At 36.1% G+C, this 14,683-nt stretch overlaps 2 protein-coding genes across 3 annotated transcripts in view; both read right to left on the bottom strand.

Moving 5' to 3' along the window:
• Nucleotides 1-14,683, bottom strand: part of Zir (dedicator of cytokinesis) — a 375,809-nt gene that overhangs the window by 112,649 nt on the left and 248,477 nt on the right. The gene's annotated exons all lie outside the window — the stretch shown is intronic.
• The window catches only part of stai (stathmin), a 56,596-nt gene that overhangs the window by 30,737 nt on the left and 11,176 nt on the right, over nt 1-14,683 (bottom strand). The gene's annotated exons all lie outside the window — the stretch shown is intronic.

Raw genomic sequence — 14,683 nt, forward strand, 5'->3', positions numbered from 1 at the left:
ATTGCTTTGAGCAATAAGGCCGCCTTTGCATACAATTGTTTTTAGTTTTTAATTTCCTAGTTTCTTCTTGTTTTGTGTGCAATAAAGATTCTCTATCTATCAATCTATTTATTTTGACATGGGTGTTTCTGTATTACTAATGAGGAATTTAATCTTGATTTTTAATTTAAGCTTATTAATCTTACTGGGTATGGCAAAGAACTGAGATAATTTATAATTTGGCCAGTAAAAATTGTCTAATTCTTCCACAATATGAGTCGGTAAATTTCGTGAAACGAACTTTACTTGGAAACACAATAATTGTCAAAGTGTTATTTCGACACTTTGCAAAATATGCCTTAAACGACGGGGATACAGGCTGAAATTCCTCGTAGTTTGTGGAGAAAGGATGGCAACTAGTACGCACAGCTCATGCCAAGTTCCCAGGGGTTGTTAATTTATTACAATGATTCACATGTTGTGGAAATTCAGAGCCTTTTTAGTCTTTTTGTGAATAGATTCCGTTTCCAAAAGCAATTACCGAGTTGGAGCTTTCAGCTTTGGCGACGTTCTACGACTGTGACGTCTAGACTGTGCGTAACTGAAATGGAACATAGTCTTGTTTCACGTGCCCTTTTCTGATCTCCGGAACATAATGTATGACATACTTTATTTATGAGACATGTTTGCGTTTGCAGGGTTTATAGAATTATGTTTTAGTTGGGCCAGAGTGAACTAGTGTGAGGGAACTCTCGGTTTGATCCAGTAGGTCGATTCCGTAAAACCTGCATTAATCATTATTACAATCGCAATTGTTGTGATTGGCTGAATTTATGGTATTATTGTTGCAACAATGAATTGTAGCCAATAGGGAGTGAGCGTCAACCAATCAGATATGATTGCGATCGTGACATTGTAGCTATCGTTTTACCGCAATCGCGCAGCTGGGGCCATGCCACGATCGCAATCACCTGTGATTGATTGCCGCTTGCTCACTATTGGTTACAAATTACAATGCATTGTTACAACAAGATTACCATAAATTCAGCCAATCACAACAATTAAGGTTGTAATAATGATTGATGCCGTTTTTTGCAATCGAACTGCAGAATCGACGATACGTAAAGTATTAGGCTATGGGTGTCGCGAAATCAAGAAAAATAGGCATTTCATAGGCTACCTAGCGTCAAATGTAGGTAACATTTAACGTCATGGATATGTATATGAATACTTAACTTGTGTTAAGTAATTCATGTTAAAGAGCATAGGGCATAGGAAGCGGAAAATGGCAGCAATACTGTGACGTCATAAATCTGATTACGACCAGACATCGTGGCCCATCTGTTCCAGGAAAAGTTTGCACAGTTTGGCAAAGGAAACGAATTTCTCCGAAACAAATTATTCTAAGTTATTCTTTTGCAGTGTGTTAGTAATTTAACACTATAATATAGTTTCTAGCTTCGAGATTATTTTTTGTGTGGAAACTGCTGACTAGCTTTAATTTTGATTAGGTACCTCCCTGGCTCGGTGGTAACGCTAAGGTCTTATAGAAGCTTCCAGCTCCTATAAGACCTTATAGGAGCTATAGGAAATTCATAATTTCTCAATTGGCTTAAGTCTGATTGGAGGCTTCTACCTCTACTCCTGGAGCTAGATACTACTCTATGCCATCCATGCATCCATGCAAAGCCATGCCACCAAGGTAAATTTTGATTACCTCCTTGGCTCAATGGTAACGCTGAGGTCTTATAGGAGCTTCCAAGTTCCAAGTCCTTTTACCACAGGAGTAATTCGGAAATTCATAATTTTTCAATTAGCTTAAGTCTGATTGAAGGCTAGTTACAACTCCACCGGCAAAGCCATGCCACCAAGGTATTTTTTTTTTTTTTTTTTTTTTTTTTTATTTGAAAGTAATCAACAGCGTAAATACATAATTATTATTTAAATTTAAATCTAGGTATAACAGAAGGCCAAAAGAGATTACTTAAAATTATAATTAAACTATTTTAACAGAATAGAGTTAGAATAAATGTAGGTATATACAATAATAAAATAAAATTACAACAGTGTGTGTATGATTGTATGTGTGTGTGTATGCGTGTGTGAGTGTGTGCTTATGAGTATGTGTGAGCGTGAGTGCATGTGTGTTTATTTAGTTAGTTTAGTCTTCCAATGCCGCGTAAGTACAACCCGATTAAGTGTACGGGTTCAATCAAACTGCCACATCCTTTCTATGTTAACCCTTTCTATTTCTGAGTGCGTCATCACTTACAAACAGGTAAGACCGGTAAACAAGGTATTACTTGTCATCGATTTAAAAAATAAGGAGAAACTAACAATAATAAAGAGAGAGTATTTGTCAAAGTAATAATCCAGTAGGGCGATTGTCTAAAAGCTGCATCAATCATTATTACAATCTCAATTGTTCTGATTGGCTGTTCTTGTTGCAACAATGCATTGTAGCCAATAGTGAGCGAGCATTAACCAATCAGAGATGATTGCGATCGTAACATTGTAGCTGTCAAACAACCGCGGTAGAGCCACTGATCTCACGTTTTCCTGAAAGGGTTACCTTTCCATTTTTTCGTTATAAATGTAAATTTGTGACACCAATTCCAAATTACAGTAGATTTATTCGGCATGGAAGGCATGCAAATAATTTGCAAATGAAAATTCTGGCTGAATATCACGTCTCGCTGCGGATGAACTTAGCAAATGAATGAGTTTTATATTCATTTTCATAAAGAAATATCTTTCACTGTAATCTAAAGTAACGTAAATTATACGTTGATGAAGGATTGAAGTAAGTGGGTAGTTTGTATTAGTTTTAATTATTGATCTCGCTAATGGTCTGTCCGTTATCTTTTCACGGCCCATCCGTATACCAATTTTGACGTTTGGTATAGAGATGTGGCATTCCGGAGACGGATATACATAGGCTACATTTTATCCCGGAAAATCAGTGTTTCCACGGAAACCTAGATCCACATTCCACGCTGACTAGCTCCCGGGCATCTCCTATTAATTAATACAGAAATATTTTAATCCTGTCAGGAAATAAATTCATGTATAGTCCGCACAAAATGACTTTTCACTGGTCAACTGTCATGTCAAAAGTACCGCAGGGCGATTGTCTAAAACCTGCATCAATCATTATTACAATCTCAATTGTTCTGATTGGCTGAATTTGTGCGATTTGTGTTGCAACAATGCATTGTAGCCAATAGTGAGCGAGCATTAACCAATCAGAGATGATTGCGATCGTGACATTGTAGCTGTCAAACAACCGCGGTAGGGCCACGGTTCACCTTTCAAATTTGACATTTGACACATAAAGTTAAAATGGCGCGTAAGAACTTATTTTTTACGCATTATACTTATTTTGTTATTGTCATCGTATCTGTTTTGATTTTACACAAAAGATGAAATGATCACTATCCCACAAACCATTGAATCCCACAATTGTTCCCATGGTTCGTAGTAACAATAATGAGACTCAGCCAAACACATGGGACCCAATCGTAAACAATGACATTTCATCTGTCGTTTCCAAGCAATTTAACCTTTAGCTTCGTCACATTTGATGTTGTAAGTAGGTGCTCCCCTCTATCTGATTTCTTATCCTAATAGCATCTCTGAAATGTAGCGACAGCGAGCCTCTAACTTTTATTTATTGGGTACAAATATGTTTTCTTCTATATATAGTATATTTCTACGGCTATACTCACGTATCCAGTCGACGTTAGCCCGACTAGTTTCGAAAAGCGCGACGCGTGTCTCTCGCGCAAACTATTCAGTTTAGAAAAAAATGATTTTAGAAACCTCAATATCATTTTTGAAGACCTATACATAGATACCCCACACGTATGGGTTTGATGAAAAAAATAATTTTTGAGTTTCAGTTCTAAGTATGGGGAACCCCAAAATTTATTGGTTTTTTTTTCTACTTTTGTATAAAAATCTTAATGCAGTTTACAGAATACATCTACTTACCAAGTTTCAACAGCATAGCTCTTATAGTTTCGGAAAAAAGTGGCTGTGACATACGGACGGACAGACAGACAGACAGACATGACGAATCTATGAGGGTTCCGTTTTTTTGCCATTTGGCTACGGAACCCTAAAAAGAACATTCATAACATAAAACCACGGGATCAGGGATCTTTGTAGAAAAATTCGATTACCAAGTCTAATAGTTTGTAGTGCCGAGGAACATCAATTCGATTCAGTCTGACATCAAGTGGGGTCGAGCAAGGGCGATGTTATGATGACCCCCGCTTTGTATAACATCTTCATTTCCTTCCCATCTCTCCTTCGTTTTATTTTACGGGTCGCTTCATTGCCTTTGATTGATCGCTGCTTTCCGATTATATTTTGGTTTTTCTTTCATACTTTATTGGGTATCTAGAATTACTTTATAGCCTACAGTAGTCAATAGTTTGCGCGTGGCTTCATCCAATTTTTTCTTCTTGTAGAGAGGGCAGTGTACATTGTACAACAGAGACCAGTGATTTGACATGCTAATAAACAAATTTTTACAATGTTTCACTGTTGCGTTTTCCAGAGTGTTAGGAGTCTTTTGATGTCTCCTAAATAATTAATCAATTAAATAGGGTCGATTATTCAAATAATCTTTTACAGAGGAATTTTGTCACTTGCCAAAAACTGGCCAGTTTGATGAATTTATCATCAAACTGTTCAGTTATCTTACAGTTCAAAAATCTAGTCCTGCATGCAAGATAAAAACCACGAAGGATATAAGTAAGACTAGTAAAAAGAATATTCTAAAAAATGTAAATATAAAGCTGACTGGTATATCAACGCACAGCTAATACTACCCATTGGATGGATCGGGCTTGAAATTCGCTGACAGCTATTAGCTGTCTGTATGTCAAATTTAGATTTGACGTACACATCCGCTAAGAAAGGATTTCTTAAAAATTCAACCCCTAAGAGGGTAAATTAGAGGTTTAAAATTTGTGTAGTCCAGATGGAGGAAATCGCGGGCATAAACTAGTCAACTTACATGCCAAAAGTGTGCAGAATGAGTAATCGCGAAAGAAAACAAATATAAGCCCAAAGTGCTTATTCATAGCACGGTGAGTCGGAGCGATCAATCAACGAAGCCAATGAAGTGAACCGTAACACAAACAAAGATAGACTACGAATAAATCAAAATGATATAGGCAGGGATCGTTCCAATATGACCGTCCCAATCCTGACCCTCAGTTTTCAGATCATAGATCTGTTTAATGATATGATAGATAATGATCGACGATAACAGGCTTTGTCATAGGCCGAATTAATCTTTCAGGGTTCCGTAACTCAAAAGGAAAAAAGGAACCCTTATAGGATCACTTCGTTGTCTGTCGTGTCTGTCAAGTAACCTACAGGGTACTTCCCGTTGACCTAGAATCATGAAATTTGGCAAGTAGGTAGGTCTTATAGCAGACATTAGGGGGAAAATCTGAAAACTGTGAATTTGTGGTTACATCACAAAAAAAATTAGAATGTGTTTTGAACAAATACCTAATTAGTTTATTTTCAACTTTTAAAGTAAGAGATTACTATATCAAGTGGGGTATCATATTATGAAAGGGCTTTACCAGTACGTTCTAAATCAGATTTTTATTTATTTTTAAGCATAATAGTTTTTGATTTATCGTGCAAAATGTCGAAAAAATACGACTACTACGGAACCCTCGGTGCGCGAGTCTGACTCGCACTTGGTCGGTTTTTTATACTTTGAAGACCAAAATAAGACAAATCGTACGATAAATTAAAACCACCATGTCAAACCAACTAAGTACATATTATTTCACACGAAATAAATACGAAACACATTTAACTGGTTCCCGATGCAGATGGTGTTAAAGAAAAAGAACATGTCCGCAAAAGAGTCAGCGTCTGGTTCGTGTCTTAACATTTCGTCGCATAGTAATCCGTACTTAAGGGATCGTGTAGCGAAACTACTCCTAATGCCATAAAGGGGGCTCTGGGCACGGATGTAAGCTACCAGAGATACACACTTCGAAAAATAACCTTCGGAATAATAGAGTAACGGAAACATTAAAATAACGAAGCCACGAATCGACGTGATTTCTTGCATGTGTATAGTTAAAGACTTGGAGAGAGACATAATATATGTAATACTTTTTATCCCGGAAATCAAAGAAATTTTTAAAAACCTAAATCCACTCTAATGAAGTCGCGCGGGAATCAGCTACTTTGACAGCTTTTGATACGTTTATTGATTATTTCTATTGAACTCCTTCATCTTGAATTGACTTCAAAATATGTGCCAATTTTTCTCTCACGGACACGGATAAGTTCATGCGGACCCGCCGCAACCTCGCACATTTGGAATTTCTGAAAATCATTTGTTAGTGTGCTACTTTGAGAGAAATCCTACTTTCCCAAGTTTTTAGACGCAGTTAAACGGGCTTTTCTACACCTAGTTCGTCATCCAACCGACAATGTACGAAAGTCGACTGTCGACTTAAGTTGACATGACTAGATGTTTAGCAGTTTCGGGGCATTTAAGTGTGTATCTAGGACAGGTTATGGTAGAATGTATCAACGACCGGGGCAGTATGATACACGCAGGACGGATCGATCAAGGCCAGACGCCTACGTTTGCGCGAATGTCTCCCCGACACAATATGTGTTCTTTCATTCCACTCCAACCAAGCCTAGCTTTGCTTTCTACTTAATAAACGCTAAGGACGTGTGGGTTTATTTGAATTGAGTGTTCCTTAATTGCTTTCTTCTGTTGTATTGTTTTGTTTTCTTTTAGACTATCTATTGTATGCACAGGTTTTGTATCAGAAGTGGGATTCGTGAATTTTATACAAGGAAATATTACAGACGTTTTATTTACTATGTCCTTCGATCTACTCTACTGATGATTAAATCAATTTATTATGACGTAAGTCCGAGAACTAGGGGTATCTAATATTTATTTAGACCATCTCAGGTAAGAAAGTCTTATTAGAAGAGGAAGTTGATTGAATTACATATAAATACAGCTCAAGCTCAAATCACTTGGTCTAGAAGTTTGAGATTTTACATGTAAGTTTTCTTTTCTTTAGACTGTACATAATACATATTTATGTCTGTAAGTGTATATTGTTAGAAATGAAATAAAACTAAATAAATAAATAATTAAATGTCTCCACCAAAAAGAGATTTTCAGAAATGACACAAAAGCGGAAGCGGTCCTGGTAAGTTAATATTTTATTAGTTAGCAGCTGTAAGGAATAGGTTTATAGCACTCAAGCGAAAGACAATACAGACAAACGTATTAATATTGCAGACAAAACATAAATTGCAAGAGCAATTGCATTTCCGCATTAAATTCAAGGCGAACTGAAATCGATGAGTAACAAACAGCCTTCACCTCAAGGATGGAAACTGCAAAACCGAACAAGAGAACTAATAGTTTAAGGTGCACGCACATTTGTGCCGCATCTTGCGTACCGCACGCAATGAACTTTTATTTTTTGAATTCTTTAAATGAGATCATATTCAAACTCGCAAATATGGATTGGTAAACCGCACAGTTCTCATCGTCGCGCATCGTCTTTATCGAGGGAGTTAAAAAGACACCCAGATTGACTGAATAAATGATGTATGTCAATGTAAAACTCGAATCGCTTGAGATTTTGCATGTTCTCTCAACAAACTAGGCACCCACTAAGAATCCGGTGCGGGGTATTCTTACCGCACTAGTCAAATAAAGGATGCAGCATCCTGAGATGACCAGCGAAAAACCGCAAATAAATATATAAATGCTGACTGAAATGTACGAGCCATACAACTTCTAGTAAATACGAGTACAATGCGTGCGGTACCACAGAACACAAGATAACAACATTATTCAACAAATTCCTGAAAGGCCAGCAATGCAATGGTGGTTCCTGTGGTGCTGCAAATGTTGACTAACATCAGATGACTCAACCCACCTGCTCGTTAGCTGTATTTTTATTTTTAAAAAAGAACAGAGTAATAAGTCCAGCCGATTCCTAGTTCCATGTGCTACCGCACAGTTTGCAACTTACAGTCAAATGTACAATCAGTTTTATTGAGCGTTCCTTATAATAAAAAATATTGAGAACGAGGGAGGTCAACGACCCGGCGCACATGATACAATGGGATGACTTACTCATTGTGGAGGCAAAAAAGCGTAGACTTGAACACTCGTAAACATAATGAAAAAGTTTCGTGTTGTAAACTAGCGAAAGCTCGCAATTTTATCAGCGTTAATAAAAACGTGCTGAATTTGGTTAGTTTAGCATCACGTGATAAAAACAAAACACATCAAAAACAAATTACATCAAAAATAAATTATTTTTCAGTATATAGATATTAAATAGAGGGCCTTCCAAAATACGTAAAATCCACGAAGTGTAATAACCATTTTAAATTATCGATTAGGCTAAAAAAGTACGTTATTATTATGTGACGTCACATTCTAGTATTTCATAGAATATCGCATATTAAGTGCGCGTTTTGACGTTTGATAAAAAGGTACTGATTTGACTAGTTGTCAAATACCGTATTGGAGCAAATAGATAAGTTCAACGTACCTGAAGCGGTGCTGAAGTCATCACACACTGACAAAAGTATAAATGACGATGTGTCATTTGTAATTTTGATAATTGGTAGACTGTTACTGCCATGGCACGGCATTTTGTTTTTTTTATTTGATGGGCAATTTTTTCCCATTTAACTATGAACAACCAGGATGAAACAAGAAAATTCTTTGATGATCTTTTCAAATGAAACCTTTAGTTAGTTTTTGGAAAAGTCAACAGATCTCGGCGACAAAGAATAATCTAATCTAAATGCGTAAGCATGTCTCTTTGTTGTCGGTTTGTTATCTTTTTGCAGCCTAACTTCTTAACCGATCTTGATGACAAATGATTTGGCACCTTCAATAAAATAATTCCCAAATTTCTTTAACCTCACGAGTAAACAAAAGGATTTGAAAAATACATAGAATACTAGCCGCCCCGGCGAACTTCGTACCGCCTAACAGTCGATTCTTTTTCAGGATTTTTTTTCAGGAAAAACGGAACCCTTATAGGTTCACTTTATTGTGTGTCTGTCTGTCTGTCAGTCTGTCAAGAAACCTACAGGGTACTTCCCGTTGACCTAGAATCATGAAATTCGGCAGGTAGGTAGGGTCTTATAGCAGACATTCGGAGAAAAATCTGAAAACTGTGAATTTGTGGTTACATCACACAAAAAAATAATTAAATTGTGGTCATGAACTAATAATTAGTATTTTCAATTATCGAAGTAAGATAACTATATCAAGTGGGGTATCATATGAAAGGTCTTCACCTGTAAATTATAAAACAGATTTTTATTTATTTTTATGCATTATAGTTTTTGAATTATCGTGCAAAATGTCAAAAAAATACGACTGTAGTACGGAACCCTCGTTGCGCGACCCTGACTCGCACTTGGCCGGTTTTTTTTATATATAGAGATAATCACGCGCACCATTTAGTGGGGACCTAGTAAAGATTTAATAAAACGCGATTAAGAACTGCTTCCTTTTTGAAAGAAAATTAAAAAGTTTACAAAGGCAATTTTCTTGTATCTTTGACAGATTTCTCTTCTATCCCGCAAAAACAAAACACACGGTATAGCGAAGACTTTCTCCAGCTAACAATATAGATAGACTGAATATGTTTAGTAATTTGAAATAGATACATAGACATTAATAATTGGATAAAAGCCGCAGCCGACATTGAGCCGCCGAAAACCGCACAGTGTGGGGTCAAAATAGCAAATGAAACTCGATCAGGAAGCCCCACAGAAGCGCGGTGGAAGTGACTTTCGCGAATAATGGATTGTTTACAAGCCCCCTACAATTAATTTTCTCCTAATTTGTTTAATCATTAATGCTAATTGGTATCGCTTACATATCTTTGCCAAGTTTACGTTTGACTACGTGAAAATTGACACGCTAATGGTACTGAACTTTCATCTTTATAGACTAACTACCCTCAATCGATTTAAACAGGACAAAAGCACTTATGAATCAATTATGAACAAAGCAATTATGAATCTTAATATTTTTCTCTGTAAATTCAACATGGATAAAATAAGTTCTCAAAATGAACTGAATCACACATTCATTATTTGATATCATTTCAAACATGAGTTGAATGGAAACGTCATCATCCATCATACATCGCAAGTCGCAACCCGCTTCCGGAACTAAACCCCTTTCATCTTTATAGACTAACTACCCTCAATCGATTTAAACAGGACAAAAGCACTTATGAATCAATTATGAACAAAGCAATTATGAATCTTAATATTTTTCTCTGTAAATTCAACATGGATAAAATAAGTTCTCAAAATGAACTGAATCACACATTCATTATTTGATATCATTTCAAACATGAGTTGAATGGAAACGTCATCATCCATCATACATCGCAAGTCGCAACCCGCTTCCGGAACTAAACCCCTTTCATCTTTATAGACTAACTACCCTCAATCGATTTAAACAGGACAAAAGCATGGTAATTATGAATCTTAATATTTTTCTTTGTAAATTCAACATGGATAAAATAAGTTCTCAAAATGAACTGAATCACACATTCATTATTTGATAACATTTCAAACATGAGTTGAATGGAAACGTCATCATCCATCATACATCGCAAGTCGCAACCCGCTACCGGAACTAAACCCCTTTCATCCTTATAGACTAACTACCCTCAATCGATTTAAACAGGATATTGCACATTTCAAGAGCGCTCTTCGCTGTAGACAACTACGAAACAGGAAGTGCGAGGGCGCTGTAATACATTTATGTATAGAAACTATCTTATCGATTTTTAGAGTTCCGTACCTCAAAAGAAAAAACGGAACCCTTATAGGATCACTTTGTTGTCTGTCTGTCTGTCTGTCAAGAAACCTACATGGTACTTCCCGTTGACCTAGAATCATGACGTTTTGCAGGTAGGTAGGTCTTATAGCAGACATTAGGGAAAAAATCTGAAAACCGTGAATTTGTGGTTACATCACACAAAAAAAAATTGAATTGTGGTCATTTTGAGGTACGGAACCCTAACAACTTATTACACCGTATAATAAACAATGAAACCACTAAGCTCTATTTCAGAGGCGTGTCTTGACAAATTGTGTGGCAATTTGTCTCGAAAACAAATTATTTGCTCCCTCTCCCCGGTTCGCAATTACCGATAGATGGCACCGCTCGCTACTCCGGATAAAGGCTTCAATAGATTCAACGCGTTACCGCTTTAGCATTAGCTCGATTCCCGGGTATGCTCCGAGTGTCCTGAAAATCGCATACTAAAGTACATCGTGACAACAACCGTAAATAGTATTTATTTGATAACGAACCTCCCGTTGGGGGCAATATTTTTAGTTTTAGTTTTATTGTATTTTTGTCTTATTAGTTTAACTTATCCTATTCTATTTTATTTGGTACATTGGTTTATGTATTTGTATTCTATTTATATTTGAAATGAGTGTAAAAATTGTCTGAAATAAATGATTATTATTATTAGCGTGCACAAGGTTTGAAGTCTGGGTAAATATAAGATAGATGCCTATTTACAAACAGGTCATAATGAAAACTGAAAATTGAAATATTTCAACTAGGCTAAGCAGTGCTTTTACACATCTACGACCTACTACTGTGCAAGTCGAAGTCGATTACAAAACTTTATAGCAGACACTTAAATAAGGTCATAATTTACATAGTAAACAAAGAAAAAATTAAACAGAAGGATGAAAAGGCGGTCTTATTTCTGCAGCAATCTTTTACTCCAAATGTAGACAATCTTTGGAGTAAGGAACGTGTAGTCCCGTTGTCCCCGTAAGTTGACCAGGGAACTATTTGAAGACTGAAAAGCACGTCATACTATCGGGTGTGACGCGGCGGCGCGCACACGTGTCATACTATCCGGCACGTCAGTGCGATGTCAGCAGCGCAAACAGCGCAAATGTTGTAGATACACACAACTTCTTCATACAATGTCTTGTATTGGGTATTTGATGAAGTACATCTAAAATAAATTATTTCTCAGTGATTATTAAATAGATGGTCTTTCAAAATACGTAAAATCCACGTCCTTTGTTAGTTTTAGTGTAGTAACCATTTTAAGTTATCGATTTAACTAAAAAAGTCAGTCATTATGATGTGACGTCACATTCCAGTATTTCATAGAGTATCGCATACTAAGTGCGCGTTTTGACGTTTGCTAAAAAGTTACTGATTTGACTAGTTTTCGAATACCGTCTATGCGACGCGTTTGACACGTCGCGTTGTTGTGGATCGTTGTCTGTGTAAGCCATTATTGGAATCTCTATGGGTACAATATTAATCCGCACTTAGCTGTTTTATTTTCGCTATTACAAGAATGCTATAGGGGAAATACTTGAATCGTTTTTTAAATTTTCTTAGTAGTCAGTAGATTCAAAAGAGTTTGTAAAGGCCACCTTCAATTCTGATTTTGAATGGAAATCTTTCAGATGTTTTATACGTAGATCTTTTGGAGGTGAAATCAAACTCTTTCTAGAACTCTCATGGAATTTAATCAAAGCAAGATTCAAGACTTTTTTGGCAAGACGAAATAAGTATCTAACTTAGACAAAGTGGATTAGCCGGAATTAGACTGAAACATTGTAGTAATCAATAAGAGTAACATGTTACTTATTTTGATTAAATCATTTGACTTTGACTTTGACTTAGTTGTAGTACACTGATATCTTTTTTTTATTCAGATACAAGTTAGCCCTTGAGGCTTGACTGCATCTCACCTGGTGGTAAGTGCTGATGCAGTCTAAGATGAAAGCGGGTTAACCTGGAAGAGGTATGGCAGTTTTTATTAAACCCATGCTCCTTTTGGTTTCTACACCGCATCGTACCGGAACGCTAAATCGCTTGGCGGTACGACTTCTATCTGCTTGCAATATTGATTCACGTTAGTAAATTCCCTTTTACAAACATTGCAGAGTTTTATGTTCGTAAATAGTAAATTTAAATATAGAGATAGGTAACTCGTACCCAACCCTAGGGTCGTAAATTCAGCATAGTAGCCAATTTAAGTCGATTTTTATTGTTTTGGGATCCGCGCAACCAAATAATGTTGGTTGATCGTTAAATCCTAAAATAGCTAGGTATTAACTTTTTCACATCCATCCTAATATTATAAATGCGAAAATAATATTATAAGTGTCTGTCTGTCTGTCTGTCTGCTAGCTTTTCACGGCTCAACCGTTCAACTGATTTTGACGAAATTTGGTACAGAGGTAGCTTGCAACCCGGGGAAGGACATAATACTATAATTTAACATATATAATACTAAAATAATAATTAATAATACTAGATAATACCCGCGACTTCGTACGCGTTGCGGGAACTCTTTGGTTTCCCGGGTTAAAGAGTAGCCTATGTCACTCTCCAGGTCTTTAACTAGATCCATGCAAAAAATCACGTCGATCCGTTGCTCCGTTGCGACATGATTGAAGGACTAACCAACAAACCAACAAACAAACACACTTTCGTATTTAGAATTTATGGGTACTGACAAAGATAATATATACAAGTAAGATCGCTAACGTCATACATTCATTTAAAGCTTGCGTAAAACTCCTTTAAGTCGCCGGTACCTTGTAGGTCAACTCCTTATAGTGTGATGGCGTTATTGTGCAAGCTAAAATGTGAGTTATCGAATTTATTTAGTGCCATCTATCGAACAGCTGATGAAACTCAATTTTATTTAGAGCCAACTCAAATTTTAATTTTTTATGAAGCACATGACGTCTTGGCTCAGCGGTCTTTTTTTGATTTTTTGACTTTTTTTAAAATTTCATTAAGATGAAAATTTGAGTCTACTTAATGGGGATATAACAACATAAGAACAATTTTTTAATACTTGTCACATTTTTTTAAATATCCATACTCCCATACTTATTATTATAAATGCGAAAATGTGTGTCTGTCTGCTAGCTTTTCACAAACGAAAAGAAATAAAAGCACTCAGAAAATTGTAACACTCCGTCAAATTCAACCGTCACCAATCCAAAGGCAAAATAATAATTTTATTTTCAAGTAACAAGTCATTTTGTTACGCCATCTACTGGAATTTTGTAATACTACTTCAGCTATCCAAAGCAAAAGATAGAACTTGCTATGGATATCGTGAGATATCCTCAATGAGTCAATAATTAAAATTAAGAATTAGCTTTTTCCGATGGTGATGTTGTGAAAATTTTGTATTTTGTTACTAAATATAAATAAATTTGATGAACCAGACAAGTAAAATATGATATTTCGTCAAATCCATAAAAAATATATTTCATACGAACCAAGTGACGCCATCTAGTGATAGTCTTGAACTAGTTACAATTTTAAATAGAGAGTGAGCGATCTGTACTTGTTTAATATATTATCTTTGGTACTGATTAGGTATAAAAAGGTTTTGTCTTGTCTCCTCCTTTTTTGATTTTGTTTTATTTTACCCGCATCGTATCAAATATTGTTAATACAACACATACAAGTTATGTCTTTGACCCGTTACTAGAATTTATCAGACTTGTGATGGTTGGCAAAGTTTTTTCGTCTGGATCAAGGTCTGGATTCTGCGTGTACTTAACTTTTTCATACGAAATGGGACATATAAAATCTGATCAAAGGACGCACAGAAAA

Source organism: Maniola hyperantus, chromosome 1 (assembly GCF_902806685.2).
Source record: "Maniola hyperantus chromosome 1, iAphHyp1.2, whole genome shotgun sequence".
Taxonomy (NCBI): Eukaryota; Metazoa; Arthropoda; class Insecta; order Lepidoptera; family Nymphalidae; genus Maniola; species Maniola hyperantus.